The 6,534-nt window shown below is 37.9% G+C and overlaps 1 long non-coding RNA gene across 1 annotated transcript; it reads left to right on the forward strand.

The window, feature by feature from the left end:
- The first annotated feature begins 5,245 nt into the window (after positions 1–5,245).
- LOC131256153 (uncharacterized) lies at positions 5,246–5,980 on the forward strand. The gene is made up of 3 exons (XR_009176604.1): positions 5,246–5,463; positions 5,681–5,784; positions 5,924–5,980. It is a non-coding gene; the product is annotated as an uncharacterized LOC131256153 (long non-coding RNA).
- Positions 5,981–6,534: the final 554 nt, after the last annotated feature.

A 6,534-nucleotide genomic window follows, 5' to 3' on the forward strand; every position in this document is an offset into this window, starting at 1 on the left:
GCCAAAAAAATAGTTGGAAAGGTTCACTTCCTCTCTCCATGTGCATGTTGCCTCTCTTCTTCACCATATGGTTGGATCAATCGGTACGTTCAAAAATTTAAATTTATTGGAATATTTTTTCTCTTTACTGGTGGGCCATCAAGCCTAGAAACCTATGGCTATAGTTCATTTTTTTTTTGGTTGCCACAATCAAAAGGCTAGAATTGTCCCAGCTAGAAAACTTTAATACTCTACACAAGGAAGAATGTAACAGACCAATGGTCTGGACTGCCTATTTGGCTTCGTGGAAATAGAAGGAAACAATGTTTCTTAAAATGCCATTTATAAATGTTGAGAAAGGTAAAATAGTTTGTCTTAAGGCCAGTTTGAATAAATTGCATATTGGAGAATGCAACTAGTTTGCATCAACAAGGAATTTATGCCTATTTGGGAAGCAATTGCATTTGCTTTCCCCCAATTAATAAGGAGTAGAAACTCTTTCTTTTTCATAAATTTAAATGAAGGAAAAAGAATTTATCTCCAAAATGAGCTCTTAGATGGTAAAATTAGGGGGAATTTACCTCCAATATGTCCAAAAGGTTTTTTCCCCTATTGCTGATGTCAGTTTACTTCCCTCTTATATTATGTTTTTACTTTCATTCCCTTAGTTTTTCAACAAGAGTTATTGAAAGGGAAATGGAACATGTCAATTTGAAATGGAACATGTCAATCATTCTCTACAACCAGCAGGTTAGCTTAAGATACAACTAAATCCACATGCCAATGTGTCACCTATTTTGGACGTCTGAGCCCTGTAGAAGTTGCCACCCAACCCACCCCCCCCTGAACATTACTTGAGCGAGAATAGGCTGCTGCATTCATCAGATGGGCCTACTCTGTTTGATAGATGGAGGGTTTAACTCATACATGTCAATGGTTTGAATCAACTCACTCATGTGGCCTACCTAATGATTTAGACAGGCCTTATTCTTGGGCCTAATGATCTTCATGGTGGGCCCACCTTTTACCTATCTCAAATGTCTGGCACACGTGAAGCATTAGAACTTGTGAGATAGGCAGCTAAGCTATAGCCAGATCTGGGTGATCACTACTATTTGTCTAAGGGTAACCATCACCATAGTTACTCAAGTTATGGGAAAGTGAGAGAGTCCCCAAATAGGTAGGAAATGGAGAAAGCTATTTTAGGATCCAATTATCCAAATCTTCTAGGTATAGATAGGTTCGGGAGCAGGTATTGATGTGCGTACAACCTAGACTAATTAGATTTTCCTAGTATTAATGTGATGCAGATGAAGCCATCTTTGGAGGCACTATAAGAAAGTGTAGTTTAGCCGACTGATGGGGCTACCGTTTTCTGGCGGCTGGTTTTAACAGCTGCGGGTAAAGGGTCCTATGGGAATAAAAAAAATAAAATCCTACCTTCATTTCCGCCCTTCCATCTCCCGCCGCGCGCGGATTCTCCCTCTCCAGTCCCTCAAGCTCTCCCTCTCCGCTCGCTCTTCCTCCCTCTCCCTCTCCCTCTCGTGCACTCTCCCTCTCCCTCCCTCTCTCTGCCTCTCCATCTCCCTCTCCCTCTCCGCTCGCTCTCCGTCTCACTCTCCCTCTCCCTCTCCCTCTCACTCTCTCTATCCCTATCTCTCTCTCTCAAAATCCTAGTTTCTCTCTCTCTCTCTCTCTCTCTCTCTCTCTCTCTCTCTCTCTCTCTCTCTCTCTCTCTCTCCCTCCTCGGTCCTCTGCTACAGTTCGGCCGAATCTCCGATTCTCAGGTATGATGTCAACCTTTTCCCTTCTTGCTGTTGCTTTCTGCAATTTAGAATACCTGATTAGGGATTTGCATTGTCAAATCCTAAAATAGGGATTTGCATTGTCGAATCCTTTTTTAGGGATTTGCGTTGTCGAAACCCTTTTTTGGGGTTAGCATATCAGGGAGCATTCATCTGTGGTTGAGTGGGTGAAGTCCTTGGATGAATTTCAAGGGAATGCCACTGGACTGAAAGAGAGTAGGGGGGGTTTAGGCCTTTGGACTCCTTACCTTGGAGACCTGAAATCAGTTGTAATTCCACCTATTCCAAGGACATCACAAGCAGGCCAATGAAAAAATAAACATGCATTTTGCATGTTCTGGTATTTGAAATTGATTTTTTTTTTTCCTTTCCCTTAAGGAATTGATGGATCTGATCAGGAATCAGATTCCTATGCCAGGACAGAAAGCTGGCCGCTGTAGAACATGTTGTTGTATAATCTCATGAGCCTTGTTTGTGCAGACCGGGCTATTAAATTTTTATACAAAATGCCAAGTGATTGGCTGTGCACATGGGGTGTTCGATGGAATTCCTAAGAGGAATTTGATCGATTGGAGTGCATTTATTTCGATCATTATATTCAGCAAGTGTACTGAATAACTCTTATTGCTCAGTGGAAAAGTGAGCTTATTAAAAATGCTTTTGGTTTTCTTGATTCAACAAATACTTATAGTCATGGATGTGCAATTTGGCTATAAATGCTAAGCCATTTGCAATTTCAGTGCATCACATATGATTGCTTTATTTTTCCATTTGATTTCATTTTGACTTGATTCATGATTTTTTTGCTCAGTTTTAATACTTCATTGCTTTGAAGCATTGCTGGAATTTTTTGTTGTTGTCAATGTGGTGGCGCGTTGCCTGGTTTAAGGATTTAATTTATGGATCTTGGGCCCTTCATTTGCATTTAAGAATAATCAATTGTCCTATTTGTCTTGTGGGGTTGAGATCTGATGGATCTGATGGTTTGAGAATCTTTTACATTACTCGATGTAAGTAAATCTCCTACCATAGATGCCTTAATTGGCTATCGAATCCTTTTAGCCTAGACTTCCCCTTTGTTTAATTGATCACTATGGGATGCACCTTGAATGAAATGCACATTGTCATCGGTTTACCCACACTATGGGATGCACCTTGAACTCATCCATGCATACATAAAGGTCCATTCACATGCATGCAAAATAAAAAATAAAAAAAACACATATATGGATACATTTTTTTTTTCCTATTAGAAAACCTATTCTGAATTGTTGTTTGGAAGCAATTCTCTTTTTATTTTTTGTGTTTGAAGGAATTGTTGATTGTCTACTTGTTGCTTCCAGGAACTGGACTTTCTGACAGCAGTATGCTTTCAGATTTTTGTGACTAGTGTAGCTGTACCTAAACTGTCTTGGAGTTTTGTGTGGCGCCTCTAATGCATTTCTGCTTTCATTTCTGTTGCCTATTTGCTTATGCTTGATGGAACTTGTTGTTAGTGTTTTACCTATTTGATCTATTATGTTGCAGCCTTAGTCTGTCTAGTTAAGGATCTTGGTCTGACTCAGTCAACTAGCAAGTACTAGAGGCTTGGAGAGTTTAAATAAGTCACAACCGGTGAGCATCTTAGGCCATTAAGAAGATAAAAACCCTGGCCTAGCCCAAATAATCATTGGCTTCAAAGCAGAATTCTCACCCTTGTTTGAATATTTTTAGCCCAAATAGTTATGGTGAACATGTTTCCAATTGCATACCTGAATTTCTTACTTCCTGTTTCCCCAATGTTCATTTTCACATATTTGCATAATTGTTATGACAAATAAGAGAAAAGACTTGGAAATAGAAAAAGCTCATTTGTATTGGATATTCTTCACTTATCATGTTAAAATGAAGACCCCCTACATGTATATATAGGCCTTTTAGGATCCCTTTTACACAATTCTTTACATCTAATGAAATTCTATGTACTTCAACTACCTATATCATTTTCGATACGAATTTAAATAATAAAACTTCTAGGCAGCTCTCTTGAAGTTTCTACTCTTACACTACTTAGTTTTCCACACTCTAATAATTTTACAAAATTTATATTTATTTCTCAACAATCCTTAGTGATTTGCATCTATAAAACTTGTTAAAAAACAAAAGCTACCTTGGGTTTTTGGATATACCATTGAATTGAATTGAAATTTATTTGATTTATGAACTCAAAATAATCAAATTGTGGTTTGCTTAGCTTCAATATACAGGGTCTAGGGTACCTACTGCAATTATGTTAATTTCTAGTTAGACAGTAAAAATAATTGAAATTTGAGGGTTAATATCTTCTTTAATTGGGTTTCATGTTTTCCTGGTGACATGTATAGTGGCGATATGCCACGGTTTTCAATTCTCTTCCGAAAGAAGTAAACAGGCTTTCTTTCCATAACTCTCTTACCTTAGCTCGGCACTTGTAATCATATCCTGCAGATCTGTTCTGCCAATACATATAACAGATCTAGGTCCCGTACACTTAGATATCAAAGGAAAACAGGCAATAAGTCTGAATAAATTTCCATATTAAAATTGGACTTGGTTAGCAATTGGCAACTCATGGACACATCCGTATCTGATACAAATTAGATTTTCTTACCTTTTTTTTAAATTTAAGTTCTTTGGATATTATTTGCCCCCTTGAAATTTATGTCATTAATCATGCTTGATCTCAGTATTTTTTTCTTAGCAGTCTTTTTTCTGAATGTTTTCAAATGCAATCTTTTGTTGCAACTGTCAATTTGTTTCTGTTGGAGTTAGATGGAAGCTTTGTAAAATAGAACTCTTGGAAATGAAATTGACCTGTTTCTTTTATGTATTCATGTCCAAAGATTGGGTTAGCACGTGGTCCGCTCCATCATATTATTGGCTCAGAAGAGTATATTGATGACAACAGCTGTGGGTTAGCAATTTGTATCATAAAAGCTCCCTGTACCTTGGAGATACATTTCCTAGCACCTTTTGTAAGTGGATGGTAGTATTTTAGCATGGATTTTGTAGGGACTTTCAATCTATCTGATTGGCCTGAAATCCCTTAAGGACCCACTCCTTTTTTCTTTGGAATGAGAGTAATAAGTGATGTTCCCAACTCCAATGAAAATACAACTACTTTCAGAAGCTTACATTTCAACCTTTGTAGTATGTAGTATGTAGTACGGATGCAAGACAGAGGATCAAACTTTCACTATTTTATGGTCTGCAGCTGACAGAGAGCACGGCCTGCAACCTTTCTTGTAAAGCTGCACCTTCCAACTTGTACATGCACTTGGACTCTCTCATCTGTTCTTTGAATATTTGGTATTGCTTGTCTTCTCAATTGGGTCTCATTTTGAACTTCTACATGCACTTGGATACTCTAATATCTGGCTTTTTGGAAATTGGGTATTGCTGGTATTCTCAATTGGGTCTTGCATTTTGAATGTCTACATTTTCTTCGAAAGCATTCCTCAATAGCAAAATGATGATGGTGTTTGAACTTACTGCCAACAGGTAGTTCCAGGTTGTTCCATTCTCCCGGTCTCCTTGGGCTATATACATGGTTTGTGGTGTAAGCTTCTGTCATGGGAGAAAAGTTCTCGCAGGCCTGCAATGTGTAAAGGCTAGATGACTAGGCCATGTATGTGTTCATTTCTTCTTGTCATTTGGTCAGGTGTGCCTTGTCCTTATTAACTGGCCAAATGATGTATTTGGTAATGTTGTTTAAGTTAGCTCGTTGTTGTTGTTGTTGTTGTTGTTGTTGATGATGATGATGATGATGATGATGATGATGATGCTTGTGTTTCATGCTATCCTATGTTAGACATATTTCATGCCTGCATGCTGTTTCATGTTATCCTATATACTGACAGTTTTCTTTTACGCCACAGACTTCTGCACATGTCTATTTGATAACAGATTTTTGCCTAGGTGGGGAGCTATTTGCTTTGCTTGACAAACAGCCTATGACGATTTTCAAAGAGGAAGCTGCAAGGTATCTTCAATGAGTAATTCAACAATTCCCTCAATTTTGAGACTCCGACCAAGAATGTTTCTTCACGGTTGCCATGCCGTTTTTTTTCTTTCAATTGATAATTGGATACTTAAAGGTTGTTCTTGCATATCTTTTGTAGCCATGGTCACAAAAATACCGTGCTCTATGTCAAGTGGAATTAAAATGGTGACTGGGTGCTAACTGCCTCTAAGGATCAAATCACCACTGTTTTGTAGGCTTTAGGAAGGGATGAATGGGAGTTAGATGGTTGGATTATTTTTATTTATTTATTTATTTGTCTTGTTTTGTAGGCTTTAGGAAGGGATGAATGAGAGTTTTGATGGCCCACTCTGCAAGGTACTCTACATGTATACTTGTAGCATATGTGCAACATAGCAAAGACATTCTTGCATGCTTTTTCAATGTTATTTTTTTGAAATCTTCTTGACTTGGCATATGATTGGATCATCTGAATATTAGCAAATCCATCTTGAAACTAAGTTGCCACTCTCACTTGAGAATTTTACATTTTTTGCTCTTAGAAACTTAGAAAAAAAATCCAAAAGATAACAAAAGTGAGTCTATCCAAAGACTAGTGCAGCCACAACGAAGTATGAAATTTTTATTTCAATGTGTTATGGTAGAAAGGGTTGGGGCTTAACTTGAACCAGGGAATTAGAATCTGGAAGCAAGAAACAAGTTGTATTGATTTTCATAACACTTACTGATCTTAAAAGGCACGTGCTAGCA

This window comes from Magnolia sinica, chromosome 9, assembly GCF_029962835.1.
Source record: "Magnolia sinica isolate HGM2019 chromosome 9, MsV1, whole genome shotgun sequence".
Taxonomy (NCBI): domain Eukaryota; kingdom Viridiplantae; phylum Streptophyta; class Magnoliopsida; order Magnoliales; family Magnoliaceae; genus Magnolia; species Magnolia sinica.